This window comes from Colias eurytheme, chromosome 12 (assembly GCF_061535395.1).
Source record: "Colias eurytheme isolate Ceu_HAF_F1 chromosome 12, ilColEury1 Martin Lab GWU primary, whole genome shotgun sequence".
NCBI lineage: Eukaryota > Metazoa > Arthropoda > Insecta > Lepidoptera > Pieridae > Colias > Colias eurytheme.
Genome location: NC_142991.1, coordinates 6,703,735 through 6,721,394, shown reverse-complemented (window position 1 = coordinate 6,721,394; position 17,660 = coordinate 6,703,735). Strand labels below are relative to the sequence as shown.

Genomic DNA, 17,660 nt, shown 5'->3' with positions numbered 1-17,660 from the left:
AGACAGGATTTTTAACATATTATACGCATTGTATACTAAATCGCTTTGTATATTGAAACATTTTTAAAATATGAGATAGTAAATGCCTTTTAACCTTACAACGGTATTGAATTGTTGACATTTCAGAATCGGGGCGAGGCGGGAAGTGCGAACGAGTTTGAATTTGGATAAAAATTTAACGGTCATTGAATGTATATGGGTAAACAGTGCAGGTCATCTGAAGACACGAGGCGAATAACGGTCTTCGGTCACATAACATTAGGTATCATGAATTCAGAATTGGAATTTACATTGTCAAATGCGTGTCGGTTATATTATCGACCTCGCTGGCTTGATTTTGATACGTTTACATAACGATTTCGAGTCATCGAGAGACGAGATTTCTTCTTATTGTATGGATATCTATTGTGTATGTATAATTTCCATTTTCGATGTATCTAGGCGAAGTGATAGCGACAGGTCGGCGACACTACAACTAAAATCAAATAAACAATAAAACATTCAAATTAAATCTAATCGAATAAAATCTATTTTAAGGCAATAAGATTTATACACTGGTAGGTAATACAAAACGAACATCGACAAGGTCATTTAAATTAATTTTCGATTAGAACGCCGAATGGAAAAACCGAACAGACACATCATAATTAAAAACTAATATTTAATTAAGTTTGTTTTTTGTTCAAACGTAACGAAGCACGGTGTAATACAAACACGATTGTATAATGAACACTTACGTTTCGACAAGTATAATTAATAAGTATACTCTAAGGTACGCATATGTGTGTAATTAATAGTTTTTACCCGGTTTGATCAAGCGGTTGCGTTGGTATGCCATCTACTCGTAGTTCGTACCTACCTATAACATAGCTAAAAATCTTATAAAACAAAAAACATTAAAAGGAAAACATTTCAACGAAAAAATAACGCAAAAAGCAATTACAAATAAATAAAAAATATGTAATTTCTGAATGAATATAATATTATAATGAAAAATACCCATCAATACATAAAAACTTATAAATACGTAAAGCTTATAAATGTGTCAAAACAATTTCCTTTATCAATATTTGGGACGAATCGTATTCTCACGTTATCGTATCTAGGCATCTCGGGCCGTCACGATGACCCTTATCTCTCGAGTGCTTGTTTAGATAACATTAGTGCTTCTACCGCGCGCTAGATGGCGCTGCTTTGTAAGTCACGTGAAAACTATATTTTTTTTGGAAATTGAAAATACTGAAAATTTGTATTTATGAGGATTTAGGTATGCAATAAGGAAATACATTATATCGTTAAATTATCTGTGTAATAACAACTTTATTGGATAACTTCAAGATCAAAATTTTATTAATTGACTTATAAATATAAGAGAATTATGTAAGAGGAAAATAACATTTAACATTTTATGTACTGATCTACATTTTGTCCATTATTATAACAATAAATAAACTAATATTAATTGACCTTCGAACTGCTAAAATAGCGAATTGTCTATGTATAGAGCGAGAACAAATCAAGAAAGCCATTATGGATAAATTATTAAAATGGGATTCCCACTTGCCAAGTTGATTTTAATGCAATTTTAATATGCATGCGATTTTATTATAGATAATGTAGAAAATTCGGCTGCTATAGATATACCTACCTACCTATTTATAAATTGTTAATAAGATTACTATAATAGATAATTATTTATTATAACACGTGATTTGATATTATTTATAAAATGTTCGTACTGAAAATCTTCTCTATTAGGTATACCTACGTTCGTACCTATTGTTTGTATAACTCCATTTAACCCCAAACGCGAGTAAAATATTCATAGGTAGGTATAGAGTAACGAAAATATCTTTTATTTCTATATTATTGTTTATACCTACGTACATTAGGCAAGTAACGGTGAGTTAGAAAAAATAAGACCAAACCTATTTTTTTAATTTTATATGCATTATATGTAAATATATTCCCAGAATAGGTAATAAAACAGTAGATATGTAAAATGATGAATTTCTATAGCTGACGCCATTATGATTCTTGCCGACTTGCTAGGCCTACGCTACATTTTGTTATTGTGATGATACTACACCTGCGAAATTATATTTTCTTTAACCTTTACTATACATGTAGATACATATCCTATAGTTTTTATATAAGTACCTACTTACCTCGATTAATATTGAAACATAAAACAATACCGTTTCTTAATATGTTGTGTAAATGTATAATTTTGGATGTTCATCTCCACTCGTCATGTTAGGTACAATGCACATTGCACATCTATGTGAACAAAGCAGAGGACAATTACTAGTATATCAACGTTTAGCTAATAGTATAGGTATTTATTTCTGAATCTCATAAGAAGAAAACAAATGCAATTTCAATGCTCCGTGCAAACTTTTCATCTTAATAATTCATATCGGTAGGTCTTCTATTCTTCAAGCTTCAAGAATTATAAAAATACATCGCTACTTACCTATCCTTTTATACCTATATTATTTTCATATAAATATATTATGTATGATCATTAGATACGCCTACGCCAAACACGAACTTTCTTTAATGAATTCAAATGTCAAACGTGTCGTGACATTTGACAAAAAAATGCACTCACAAACACGAGTGTATGAAAATAAATCATTTCGCAAATGTAGAGCACAATATATTTATGAAATAAATCGATTTACGCAGGTGTAGTAGTTGCTTTATGAACTAAACGTTGTTTGTGATCGATACACATCTAAGCTCTTGATTAATGACTCTATCCCGACATCGAGATATCTCCAGGATGATTGAAATTATCCAATATGGCCGCCCCGCCGAGATGGAATGTCTATTGTTTTTGTTTAATTACACGTATTGTTATTGCATTAAGTACATATTTTAAAATCCCTACTAATAGGTATTATAAATGCGAAAGTAGCTCTGTCTGTATGACTGTCTGTTACGCTTTCCCGTTTAAACCTCTCAACCGATTTTGATGAAATTTGTCACAGACAATCTTTAAGCCCAGAGAAAGAACATAGGCTACCTTATATCAAAACACCACGCGGGCGAAGCCGCGGGCGGAAGCTAGTATGACATAAAAACGGTGGCTTGTTACGCTTTATAAATTATAATACGGTTTTTAAATAACATTTTTATAAGCAAACACTATCAGTTTATGTAATGGATCCCGGAATTTGTTAAACAAATGAAAGCCTTCAGCTTTAAATATTTAAATCTCATTTTGAATTAACATTTTCTTATTGACGCGTTCAGTTTTATGGATTACCTAACATTGATTAAATTGCCTATGACGAGGATTCATTTTACTTTTAAAGTTATTGTTTTTGATAAACAATAATAATATTATTTTACGTAATGTTGTTGTAAACTAATTCGTATGTAGGTAATCTAAAATAGCCTTATCGTATCGTAAGATTTTATTGCTTTTGTATTGAAAATACCTATCGACTTATATTATACCTATCAACTACTACCACGAGTAGGTAGGTAGGTGTTATAATTTATGAAGTGAACAAACAATGTAAAAGTAATGATTTAAATTTTTGTGCGAGATTTTAATATTATTCATCCTAATACCTAAATATTATTTACCTACCTTCTATTTCAATTAAAATGAATTTGTATTTCAAAATGAAATTTCAAATTTAAAAAAATAGTTTCGTACAACCTACCTAATCAGTTAGAAATGTAGAGTTGAGAAATTAATTAGTTTTTATCAAAGCAAACACCAGCATAATACTAATAGTACCTAGGTACTTAATTAATATTTATTTAATTATAAACAATAGTCATAATTTCAAAATGTTCAATTGTTTCGGATATTTTATTATATAAAAGGTACCTAGTCGTTTTTTTTGGTATCAAACACTCAATGCAAAATGTAACAAACTAGGTATCAGATTCTCTTTATGAAAACTATAGGTACCTAATAATTCTCGAGCTGCATCATAAATTAACGTTCTGTCTAAACAGAAATCGGAAATAGATTTTAATAAGAATAGCAATGTATAAGATTGTATCTAAAAAGCTATTTTCATAGGTATGAATAATTTCAAAACAATGAATTTATAATATAATTTAAAACTAAAGATAATTTTTAACTGCGGCGACTGCAATCCGTCGCAAAAATTGCGTGCAGCTCTCGCAAGATGAAAATGTAGAGATGTACTAAAATACATTTTTATTGCATTTTATTATAAAATATCAAAAGAAATATCTCTTGAAATGGATGTTATTGTTTATTTTGTGTTAAGGCATATTTTAATGAGAAGTCTATTAGAATTTTTGCAACTTTCCTACGAGAAAATGTTATGAAGATTATTTTTGTAAAGAGATGCTTTCTTTATAAATTGGAATCGAGTTGGAAATTTGGTTACTCTTATTGTAATGAAAATTGGTAAAAGCTTTCTATTTAGTAAGTGTTAATCAGATTATCTTATTTGTAGATAGGTAGATATCTATCTATATTTTGAGTCTATAGTGAAATTGTTGGGAAATTATCAAACTAGCTGAGAATAACTATAAAAATATTTATTTTCTCCATGTTTTAACTGTAAGTTAAGATTTCATAAACTTTTCAACTCAGACGAAAACTTGAAAAAAGTTTGCACGTTGTTTTTCCGCGATGTTCTTTATTTTTCTTGTTGTTTTGGATTAAATGTTTGAATTATACAATATTACCAGGAACTTAGCAGTTATCTCACAAAATTAACTCAAACTTGCAAGTGGGAATCTCATGACTAATTAGAAAATGCGAAATATTAACCTGTGAGCATCGCCCGGTGATCGCCGCTAAACAAAAATTTGCGGCATTACACACGCAGTCACAACACTTGTACAGTATCCGAGTGAACAAAACAACACTTAAGTCAGAACACAGTGAACTTGCGACACGGAAACACACACGAAGATGAGGAACTGAGTTTTTGTTCTGCTTATATCGTTCGGGTTGCAAAGCGCGGCGCGCGCGACACTGCTCTATCAACGGTCGCCGGCACACTGCGCGGTCGGCCGCGGCTCCCCCCGCTCGAGGCCCCGTGCCCCGCGCCCCGCGCACGGGGCGGGGCCCAGAGGCGAGGCGAGCTTAATTACGGCGAGCGGGTGAAACGGGACGGCGATAGTGGGCGCGAGCTATTAGCGCGCGGAGAGCGGGACGACGCGCGTCTTAAGTATTTTGTATAAGTAATGAGGGGCGCGGGTGTCGCGGGGCGGGCGGGGGAGCGGGAGCGCGCATCTCCCGCCAATCTTTAATGTTCATTACGTCCGCCGCCGCCTCTATGCGTCCCTCATTAACACAGCCACGCCTCAGCGTTAATTACGCTGTGTAATTGCATTTGCGGCGTAATTATTTTTTATCTGCGCCCGAGAAGAGATTTATACAGTTCGTATTTCATTCGATTCGAATTTAGAACGCGTTAATTGGCATGACATCTGTCATTGGTGTAGGTATTCTAGGTTTAATGGATATGGCAGTTGTTTTAAGAACTCTATGTAGAGTTTAAGAAATTGATTGAATAAATTCATATCTCTTTCCTGAAAGGTACCGGTTTACATCAATTCTATCTATATCTTAAGTAGGCATCTGAATAAATTAAAAAAGGATTAAATGTTGCTTGATATAAGTACCTAGGTATGATAAATAAAATAACCTGCGTAACGCTAATAGGTACACAAGGTATAAAATAGGTGCATGATTATCTATTCATATCTACTTACCTAATTAGACACCTAAATAACTTGCAATGGAAAAATGTTAGGTATTATCATTTATGTAAGTAAACAATAATTAATTTTTAAGTAATTAGGTATCATTGCATTGGTAAGGTGTAAGATTAATATTTAAATTATCTATTCAGAATAATTATAGAGCTGAGATTAGGGATACATGATTTTGCCGATACGATACCGATACCGATATTTGTAGTAATGTATCGGCGATACCGATACCGATACCGATATCGATGGCTTGGTAGAAAAATAAATAGTGAATTATGCATAAAAGTTACCAACATTTAACAGAGACTCAACTGTTAATCGTATTCTTTTAAATAAAAATGCCAAATCAAAAAACAACAAAACCATTTATTTTAGTATTATTATTTTACAAAGTCAGTTAAACTTTAAGTAATACACATACAATCAGTACCTAATAAAAGATTACTATTGGTAGAGTTTTTCAGAAAACAAAGTGCGCACGCGCGGGCGGCGTCCCGCATCGTTCATTGGGCGCGGTTTTTTGAATTGTTTGATATCGGTATCGGTTGTTTTATTATCGGCGATACCGATATATCGGCTTGCCGATTAATCGGCCGATATATCGGTATCGGTATCGGTATCGTTACATCCCTAGCTGAGATATTATAGTAGAGCGTCTTTTAAACGGTTTTATTTACCAAAGTAAAATAAATTGATATTATCTCCGCTCTAAGCTATTAATATACTTATCTATAGGTACGGTATAGATAATAACATAGAAAAACCTACCTACTAACTCATCTACTTATTCTTTTTTTATAGATAGGTACTTAAATTATTTAAACAAAATGTTTGAGTAAGTAGGGAGATCGTATAGCTTGTGTAACAAAATACCTATTCTGAAAATAGCTACTTTGTCAATATGTAAAACATAGGTAGGTATTTTATTCTCTTCTTTTTCCTAAGAGCTATCTATTATTATCTACCTAATATCTTAGAAGGTATTAAGTTAGTAAATATATATTTTCTAGGTCCATTTAGTAGACTTCATAATTATTATTAGGTACATATTGATATTTATTTACCCATGGAAAAAGAACTTAGATACGAAATTTTATTATACCTACCCATAGGTAGATAAGTAGGTAAGGACCTATATCTTCATATGACCTTCATATACCTACCTACCTAGAGAGAAAACAAAATATGTGGTAGGGGAGAGCGGGGATGAAAGTCACATTTTTAACTTTTTTTATGTAACTTCCAAAATACGTTGTTTAGGAATGATATTTGTATACCAAAAGATAGTGTAATTATTCTGTTACAAAAGAAATAAACGTATTTTTGTGTAATATTATCAGTTGTAGAAATATTTTGTATTTTCACTCTTCAGAAAAATGTGACTACCAACTCTACGACTACTAACCAAACCCGGTCTCCCCTACCTACCTACCGTACCACATATTTTGTTTTCTCTCTAGGTATGGTTTCATTTTTTTCGTTTCTTAGATGTTTTTCTTCAGGAAGTACCTACCTACTAACCTACAGCTAAGGTAGTATTTATTGAAACTTAGGTAAGCTTTTGGCTATCGTAGGTCACCCATTTCTCTACCTTTTCGTTACATTTATATTATCACAGAAATCTTTAAAGCATGTTAAATATTTAATTAATAAATTCATTGATTCAAACGTTTAATTATTTTTTTTCATAGATTCCAAAAAGACTGATGGGAGTTTAAGACTTGAAACTAGATTGAATCATCTGATAATGGAATCGAGCATTATTTGAAAAGCTCTATATATCTAACTACTTTTAAAATTTTAATTAATTAAACACTGTATTGGCTAGTGTATTTGTTTGTTGCTGAAAATAAAAATGTCAATTATATCAACAATAAAATGAAATCTAAATTTTATACCTACCCTGTTTGTATTTCGAGATCTCATCCAGCAGAAATTCTATAAGTTCTAGAACTTATTTCAAATAGGTATCCTGTTGGTATTTAGGTATAGAGAGTATATAAGCTACCTACCTAATATAAATTATACCTAAACCAGAAATAAATTATCATAGAGTTTAAAAAATTTGTCCCTATATCTAGGTACCTACTGAAACAGATTTAGGTACCTACCTATAGAGATGAAATTCAAGTCTTTTGGTTATTTTAACAGTTAGATACCAATCTACCTAGGTACCTACCTAAGTACCTATGCTACAAACAATCTACTAAAAAGGTAGAGTATAAACTATAAAGTCTTAGATATTATATCTAGGTAGGTAGGTATCTATATTTAAAGGTCAATAGACGTGACACATCTTCGTACTTGACATGACATAGGTACCTATCTATACCTACTTGCTTCAAGTTATCGTAGGTCAAGAAACTTCAATATATAGGAATACTAGTGGTCCGCCCCGGCTTCGCCCGTGGTACCTACTACCTACATGTTTAAACTATCCTATCTCTCAAGTTGGATCGAACTGCACATGGTGTGCGAATTTTATTATAATCGGTTAAGTGGTTTTAGGTTTAGGAGTCCATTGAGGACAAACATTGTGACACGAGATTTATATAGATATATTAAGATAATACTTAAATACCTACATATTTTAGATATTTCTGAAGAGTCTACCGCGAACAGCTTAGCTTTAACAGTAGGTAGGATACCTAAATGTGTTGTTTTGTTGTCCCTTATCATAATAAGGTACTATTAAGACGGGTTCTTTGTAGGGTTATCAGACGTTGGTATGATTTTATCAAATTTTTATTAACATAATCAACATTATAGTTAATCGACAATACAAATTAAGAAGACCATCCTGAAATAATTTCTAAAACCTATAGGTAGATACACAAACAAATACATATTGCAAATTAGATACCTTCCCATGTAGATAGTTCCATGGTATACGTACGACAATTTTAAGAAAACATAACTGCAGTTATCTAAGTACGTACCTACCTAAATACATTTTTTTAAAGATTCTTACTTAATTTTAAAAGTGAGAACAGCGATGTAAATAAATACTTAGGCACCTAGGTATAAATATTCTCCGTATCTAAATGCGTTGATATCGTAGATAATAAATAATCGTAAATAAAGTGTTTGTTTACAAAATATGCCACAACGAAATTGTTTAAATAAAAAATTCTTAAAATAGAGTTATAAATATAAATATTTACCATGTAAAATGTAAACGAAGGACAGTTTGATTGACACAATTACAAAGTTAATTCATAACAAGTAGGTACAGGCGTATTTTATTTCAAATGGGTTCCGTTTATATTATTTACTTATAAAATCTTTTTGTAAGAAAATATTTAATATATTTCACGCTGAATATTACCTACTCTCATTAATAATAATTAACTATTGTATAATATTATGATAGTCACTACATTAATTGCAATACAAATAGGTATGAAATCAAGTCATGATAAGTCTCGAACAAATTGTGTGCATTTGTTATTTCACATGTTAAAACATTCTCTATTAAAAATAACGTGCTCTGTAACAATTTTACTCAAATTTTAAAACCTTATTCCTCACATTAAACTAACCAATAATATTACCTAGTAAATAATAATATTACTTCTAATTAAATTTCAGAAACACACCTACATTCCATTTCGTGTCTCTAATTAATAAATTATTATATTTAATGCTTCAAAACATTACTTAAAAGACAACCAGTTTATTTCTACTAATATTATAAATGCAAAAGTTTGTGAGGATGTGTGTGTGTTTGTTACACTTTCACGAAAATACTACTGAACCGATTACAATGAAATTTAGCACACATAAAGAGAGTAACATTGCATTAACACATAGGATAGGTTTTATCCCGGAAATCCCACGAGAACGGGAACTATGCAGGTTTTCCTTTGAAAATCTTGCGGAAATCTACTATCTAGTATTACATAACTATGAAGTATTGAAAATCGTATATATGTTTTTAATTCTAAAAGTTTTTGCCTCTAATGGTATTCAATCTATTCATTATAAAACTTTAATTTATTCAAATTTATTTAATTTTAATGTGTTCATGCAAATTCGTTGATAATTCTTCAAGGATTAAGACATTTTAATTGTATTTAAATATGTAATTCATGTAAATACTGGCAATATAAAAAAACATTAAAGGTATTTTAATAATCTTAATGGTTTTGGTTAATAAACATATTTTGTACTATTAATCAAAAATGTATAAAAAGTCACAAAAATATTGTAGTTCGTTATTTAACTTAAATTCACAATTTTATTAAATACATTTTTAATTATTTTTTACATAGATATCTTTATGGGAATTATGGAAAGTACCTCGATTCATAGCTTAGTTCTGTTGTTTTAAAACTTATAAATCGTCTCTACCTAATGTAGAGTTATTTCATAAACTGCTCATCTAGATAGGTAGGTACCTTAATAACATACCTACACTATACAGTATTAATTTCCTTTTTAACAACCTACCACAATCAGATATCTAACCACCAGGTATTTATAATATGTATTAGGGAAAATTAAGAACCCACCTTTAAATATTTTCTTAGTCAAAATTTAATTTAAGTAGGTATCTCTTGCAATGTCAGGATAACTTAAAAATTATCGTTAGCCGGCCGTCATAGAAATTATTACTACCTAAAAGAAACATACTTATTTTTCATCGACCATAGTTATTTATCAATAGACATCGTTACAATTTGCAATATCTTACATATACATATATATATATATATTAACCAACTATGACAATAAAGACTAATTTAGCCTAATTACATCTGTCGATAATAATTAGTCCATCCACTAAACAAATAATGAAGCAGCGTTTATGCAACAACCAACCCTAAAAGCATATAAAAGTATGAGCGGTTCGCAGACCACCCGCCGAGGATCGCAAAAACCAAGCACCTGTAGGTATATATTTGTATAGGCGAATACTGGTGACAGTCACATTGTCTATGTGTAATTTGGAATTTAATATTATTTTACTGTGAAGTGAAGAAGACTATAAATGAGTAACAACATTATTTGTAATTATAATACGAATATTTATGTAAATAAATGATAATGTAATTAAATTTTTTATGTAGGTAATTAAATTTCATTTTATAACATGTTTTAAATAACTAGACTTTGAAGAGTAACCATTTTGTTTAAAATGATTACCTACCTATCCTACGCTACGAAAATATTTAGTAATTATACAATAGGTAGGTAGTTACCTATGCTGTTTATTTCTTATGATTTTTTATTTAGGTACGTAGCTATAGACAGGCAAAAATGGAGCTATGTGTTCGGAGTTTATATTCCGAGGTTTGATTTAAGTATTCAAACTTAAGTAGGTAGGTATCTTTATGTTTATTAATTATTATTAGAATTTTCTCTTCTGATGTGAATATTTTAGTAAGTTCAATATTTTATAACATTAAAGCTTGTATACGTACATTTTCATTTTTCTCCAATACCTACTTGTGTATCTTTTTATGACAATATAGGATTTATAATTATATAGGTAGGTATGTGTAATGTATGTGTTTCGGGAAGGAAAATAATCGTCATCTTTTGAGTGCTTCATTTTTATTATTTTTTATAATGATATCAAATGCCATCTGAGCAAATAAAAAGAACCTAGGTATTTTAGTTGACCGCCAAGCCTATCTACACATTTTTTTCTTCAGATTTAACTTATAATTAATATTTATTCAACATAAAAAGTTAATATGGCTTATCAGATCTTCGTTCAATCTCAATCTACCTACATAATAAAAACCTAAGCCATATAATTACGCGCAGTTAATTTAATAAGCAACCATATCGAGTACCAACACAGAAGCCGAAAAAAGTTCGTATACGTACCAACCTATAAAAGAAAAAAAAAGAAAAAAAAAGTGTAGAATATTTTCGCGCGCTAACCGGTTCGACTATTCAAAAGCGGCCGGCCGTTGACCCTCGCGGCCAACCCCTGACCTTCGTATCGTAAAGTGTATCGAATGATGTAACCGTGACTCTTTTCGCTCAAACACGAAATACGTATGTTGCCGTGTTCATTCATACCTTGCGACTTAGGTACTAGCGATTACGATAGTTCATTCTGTGTTAAATAGTACTTAGGTATACCTAGTATTGTATTATATTACATACATACATACATATATTACTACAATTTGTTTAGGTGAGGGTGAATGACTGCAACTATTGTGTTGTTTAAATGTTAATGCAAAATAAAAATAAAAGAGTGTTTAACTTGAATCATAAAATGTACAAAGGAGTAAAATGTCAATACCTATCCCATTTAGCAATAAAGATAATAAATTTATGTGAATAATATTGAAAATTGCAGTTGCATACCTCAAGTACACATAATTAAATAATTTGTTTTATCGCAGTAGAGCCTTACTATTCTTATTATTTACATAATTTACATTATACGTATAGGTAGATATATATTTTATTTAAAGTTTAATATATTATCATTTATTACAGGTACAGCTACTCTTTTAAGAGATCTTTTAAAGAAATACTTGTTTTTTTTTTCGTTAATTCAATAAAACATTTCTCAATCAAAACAATCAGTTTTCAACACGTAGGTATATTTCCTCAGGTGAGTTCGAATACGACATTCTACCGCCCCCTATTCGTTAATTTCGTAACTAATAAGCTCCTAGTAATGAACCATTTTGTAGTGTACTTGAGAAAACTTCCCTTGGCCACATATGAGGGCGAGCGTGTTACCCTTAACGAACCTTCGCGCCGCCATCTGTTGGCGGGTAGATGGAAACTTTTTATGTTTTGTTTTTACTGCCGCTGGTTTTATATTTTCCTATACCTATTACGTGTAACCGCACTGACGTTTGCTATCGTGACGTGTTATGAAGATTTTTTTCTTTCAAGTTGTGGCTTACCTATGATACTAATTTCTTAAGTAGATAGTAGAAGTAGGCATGTGCAATGTGCATTGTGCAGCTTAGAAATTGTTGTTTGTTTACCTGAAACAAAAAAAAACAATTTTTGGTTAATAATACGCAAAATAGAACTTTCTTGATTCATTTTATGAAAATATAATGAGAGAATACACATTCCAAATTTAATTAAGTTACAAGTGTTTTAACGAGATTTATACCTACCTATATCTAAACTGTCTCAGGTTGACGCGGGCTAAATCGAATCGTAGCTCAATAAAATATGAATAAATCTCGCAAAAATATTCCATACCGTCCTAAAACAAAACAAACAGCGAAATAAACAAACAAGAACAGAAATTAAGATCTCCATACCAAGATACCACTCCAATCTATTGCTGTCGCGAGAAAAACAAAAATTATTTAAAGTAGTGCTTCAAGGGTAGATATCGGATATTCGGGTGACATTCGCAAAATCGATAGCACCCCTTATTGGTAGCGAAATGATTGAACATCCTTATCGCGACATTTTTCTAATGGCGCTCGTGTTAGACCCTTTTTACTAGTTAAGGCTGTTTACGCACGAATATGGTTTTTGTATTTTCGGAGTTGAAAGTTAATAGTTCCATATAGGAAGAAATTTAGTTAGGTAAATACCTAGTTATAAAACGAAATGAAAGGTTGTAAATACAATTCGGATTGCTACGTCTTTTACTTTGAATGTTCTACGATGGAACATACCTATAGATTATTGTTTAGTTTCAAAATTTTCCAGTGATCACATACAATATCAATAAATTAAATCATACGATAAACAAACTTTCATACACTTATTTTATAAGTTTGATTCCTTACAAAGTTCTTATAAACCAACGTAACATAATACATTTTAAACATTTGCAGTTGGAATTCAAGGCTTTTTTATAACGACAAATATAACATTGTTCTGTTCAAACTATACCTAATATTGCAATTAATTATATCATTTTAATTAAATTTACCTATATAAAAATGCAAAAAATAACAAAACAAATTTAACACAGTCTTTATTAAAATAGTGTATAACCAACCTTACACCCTTTCTTTTACATGTCGCGAGCTAACGACAATACAGAATCAATACCAACACCATCGATGCGAAAATCGTGAATATCACGCACACACGCACGCACGCACGTGCATGTGTGTGTGTGTGCGCAAATAATATGCACGCTTCGATCGTGTGAAGCCAAGATGTGGGTGCATATGCTTTTGGGCAGATAGAGTAATTTGAATTTTATTTTGATAATCATTGTTTAAGCTAGACCATGAATATAAAAATGAAAAAAAAAAGCTGTAAGTGTTTATCTGTTTACGATAGGAGCTCGTAGTTTTGAAATAAATTTTCGATTTCAGTTTTAAATCTTATTGTAAAATTATGTGTGATATTTATAGTGATCATTACTCAGGGATGAAAATATTTTATTTACCTACAGTAGAAGTCTAATTATTACCTACTCATCAATTTATGTTTACAATCAACATTCAAAATTTAAGTGAAACAATCATATAATTTATAACTATCTTATTTTTAGCAGTATTAAATTAAAAAGAACCAATATAAATGTATTCATCATTAAATACTGTGACTACCACACTATTCCACACTACCGTTATAAAGAGTGCAAATATCCAACTTTTTCCAAAAACACGGTCACCCCAAAAATTGGTAAAAAGAAAACGCATTAACACATATAGATGAATCGTCACACACGAGACGCACACACGCGCACGCCACCCGCCTCACCCTTCTTTAAAAATCGTTGGGGCCTTTGATAAGGAAATGCAGATATTCCAAGGAAAGCTAAAGTGGATATAAAATTTAGATGTAGTGAAATACTTTATATATGTTTTATTAAAAACTTTTCATAGATTCATTCCGTAGGTATGTACCTACGTAACTATATGATAGATTTAAGTCTAAACTTAAATCAACCACACAAAAATTATTAGCAAATTTTTAATTCTTGCCATTTCACACCGCCAATTACCACGTTTTAATTTGCAAATTAAAACTTAAATCAACTCGAACCGACAAAGGAAACCGCTTAAACCGTAAACAAGAGGAAATCGTTCCCCTAACTCTAGTGGTTATATCTGAAAAGCTTTAAAGCTAAGCCCCTACTAATTAGAGCTTTTAATTGCTCCCAACGACCACCTGTTGCGTGCTGCTATCTCTGTCGCACGGAGGCTGTCCCGTATCTGGATAAGGCTAAACCTTTGTCACATAGTATACTATAGTCTATCGGCATAGTACTCATTATTGTAGACTGTAGTAGGCTAAAGTTGAAGTGTATGTTGTTTCTATTGATATTTCTTGGTAGAAGTGCGCTTTAGATTATGATTAAAATTAATAATTGTTAGTTAATTAATTATAACTTCGATATTTTATCAGTGTGCCTAGTGGATGATATAGGTACATTCACATGTGTATATGTACGTAGTTGATTATCATATGTTGTTGTTATTGTTATACATCATTCCCCATCACATTGTTCATTGACATTTTATTAAACAGTCTCAAAATTATCTTAACATTAATCTATAAAATCTTATAAACATAATATATTGCTATTCAATATTCATAGAAATAAAATCTCAACAGACAATCGATACTAGTTTCAGATTCGCGCCAAGTTAGCTACAGGCTTTATTGTCAGAAAATTCAATATTGAACAACATAATTGGAGCCAAATGAAATTTTCAGGCAAGCCCCGATCCCCTTTGTTCGAACGCCTCCGTCCGTGCCGTAATTGCCTGATGAAATAATGAATTAATTTTATTTACTTTTTTTTTGTGCTGGCATTGAACTGAGGACGTGACGTTGCCATATCTATTGGATGAATAACAATTCTGAATTAGCTGTTCATTAGCGAAATGAAAAAAAAAATCATAAAAATTTGAATGAAGCAAAAATAAATAATAATATTAAGTGCTATGGCTTAGTTTGTTATTTTTAACAAATGCGTTGCGTTAAGGAAAAGCAATTTTCGAAGAAAGTTCAGTTAAATTTTCTCTAAGTACGAAAAGTGTGAAAAAGTATCATTTTATTAACAGAAAAAAACTGGTACTGTTTCTACTACGTCTATTTGAACGAGTAAGTCATAGAGTAAAACATAAGGGCGCGGGCACACGATGCGTTGCGGCGCCGCACCGCAAAGATTTCACCGTGTCAGTGGGCACACGAGCGGTGCGGCGCCGTAACGTTGTTATGTCGCAGCGGCGTCGTAGCAGCGTTGCACAGCGTGTCCTTCCTTGTGATGCAAAACAACTGAGCGGTGCCGCTCCGACGTCACACCGCATTCACCCCTCCCCGCCTCGTCTTGGTGGTTACAAGTCCGGTGCGGCGCCGGAGCGCATCGTGTGACATGCCACAGATATTTCTATGTAAGACGACGCAGCGACACCGCTCCGGCGCCGCACCGCCGCCGCAACGCATCGTGTGCCCTCGCTCTTACACATAGCTAAAAGACAACAATAAAACAGTACACAATAAAATCAGTGAGAACAACAGCTGAATTCAATACAAATTATAAACCGTTCGAAGTTAATAACCGACGTAATTATATTAAAATTGTGGCAATCTATCACGTTCCTTGAAGCATCTAAGCATAATCGCTCGCCACTTACGAAAATAACTATAAAATTGCTCTAAACCAAATTATCAGGCCATTATAAAACGGAACCCTTTCTTTAATTACCTGGTTATAATTTTTGTTTGTTTGTACGTAGGTATATACCGTAATAACCCATATGTATGATTAAAGTTAATCATCAACTATTTTGTTCCATAACGCACTTATTAGACTTTCTTGTTTTATTGTTTCACAGCTTATTTACTGATAATAACGGAGTAAGGAGTAATTGAAGGTAAATACAGCAATTTCAACCTCATCTGTATTGGCTTATATTAGCGTACTTATAACATCGGAGTGAATGTAAAAATCAACTTTTTACGTGCAGAAATAATACGTGAAAAGAAATTTGCAAATTAGAGAGTTAGACTGCGATTATCATAATGACGGAAAACATTTCTAATGATAGAAATTTTGATTAAATGACATTAATTAATTAAAAATAGACATTGTGAACAACAAAAGCAACTTAACAAACTGTTATTTAAATAAAATTTTGTTGTTTTTCTTTTTCCTAGGTGTGGCATAATATTTTGTCCTCATCACGCAAAATTCAAAGTACCTAGGTATAACGACCAATGTTTTTTTTTTATAATATAATAGCTGTCACAGGTTAATTAACCTCACATTCCAAAATTTATAGATCAAATTATGAATCTATAATTAAACTGTAGATAGAAACTAATAAAAATCACACATCGCCACAAAATTTACGATCCAAAATTCCTCATTAAAAACACAATCGTTAAGAGACAAAACTCATCAAGTGGATACAATTTTTGATTAATTAATAATGAATAGGACACTAAAACCGTGTTCGACCGGTCTCACACTGGGTTCGACAAATCGTCATTTATTAACATAAAAATTTTAATTGCCTCCAAGCCTTCATTAATACAAAGCATTATTATGGTAATCGTGTTTCGATCGTAATACGGAAATTAATATTCCATACTCAAAACAGCTTGTAATAAAATGTTCTTCACTTATTTGTTTTTGGCTGTTAATTGCACCAGTGTCTGCGAGGCAGGATTAATTCCTTACTGTATTGGGCTATCGGTGGATCGAGTGACAATTTTCATGTTTTGTTAGCTTTTGTAGGGATATGAGGGGAATACTTTGCTCATGCGAAAAGTGGGACTGTATTACCATTTTCGTGAGTAGATTTGACTAAATTTTTATGCGGTTATGTAAATGTTTTATGTATTTTTTTTTCATAATATTCACTCTGGATCTAGTTAAGATCTAAGGCGATTTAGATAATCTCAAAAATATTCTTCTTATGGTTCATTTTTCTCAACCAGGCCCAGTGACTATTGCAAGGCTCATACCATTCACGTCAATTCACGAATGCCTATAAAGATTAGATGATTGAAGGTCT

General features: G+C 31.7%; 1 protein-coding gene across 1 annotated transcript in view; it reads right to left on the bottom strand.

Annotated features, from left to right (window-relative positions):
• The window catches only part of LOC149904112 (zinc finger homeobox protein 4-like), a 43,123-nt gene extending 38,127 nt beyond the window's left edge, over positions 1-4,996 (bottom strand). Inside the window, exon 1 of the mRNA XM_090108300.1 lies at positions 4,775-4,996. The gene's annotated coding sequence lies outside the window, so the exon portion shown is untranslated. The remainder of the gene's footprint in view (positions 1-4,774) is intronic.
• Between the last annotated feature and the right edge of the window lie 12,664 nt (positions 4,997-17,660).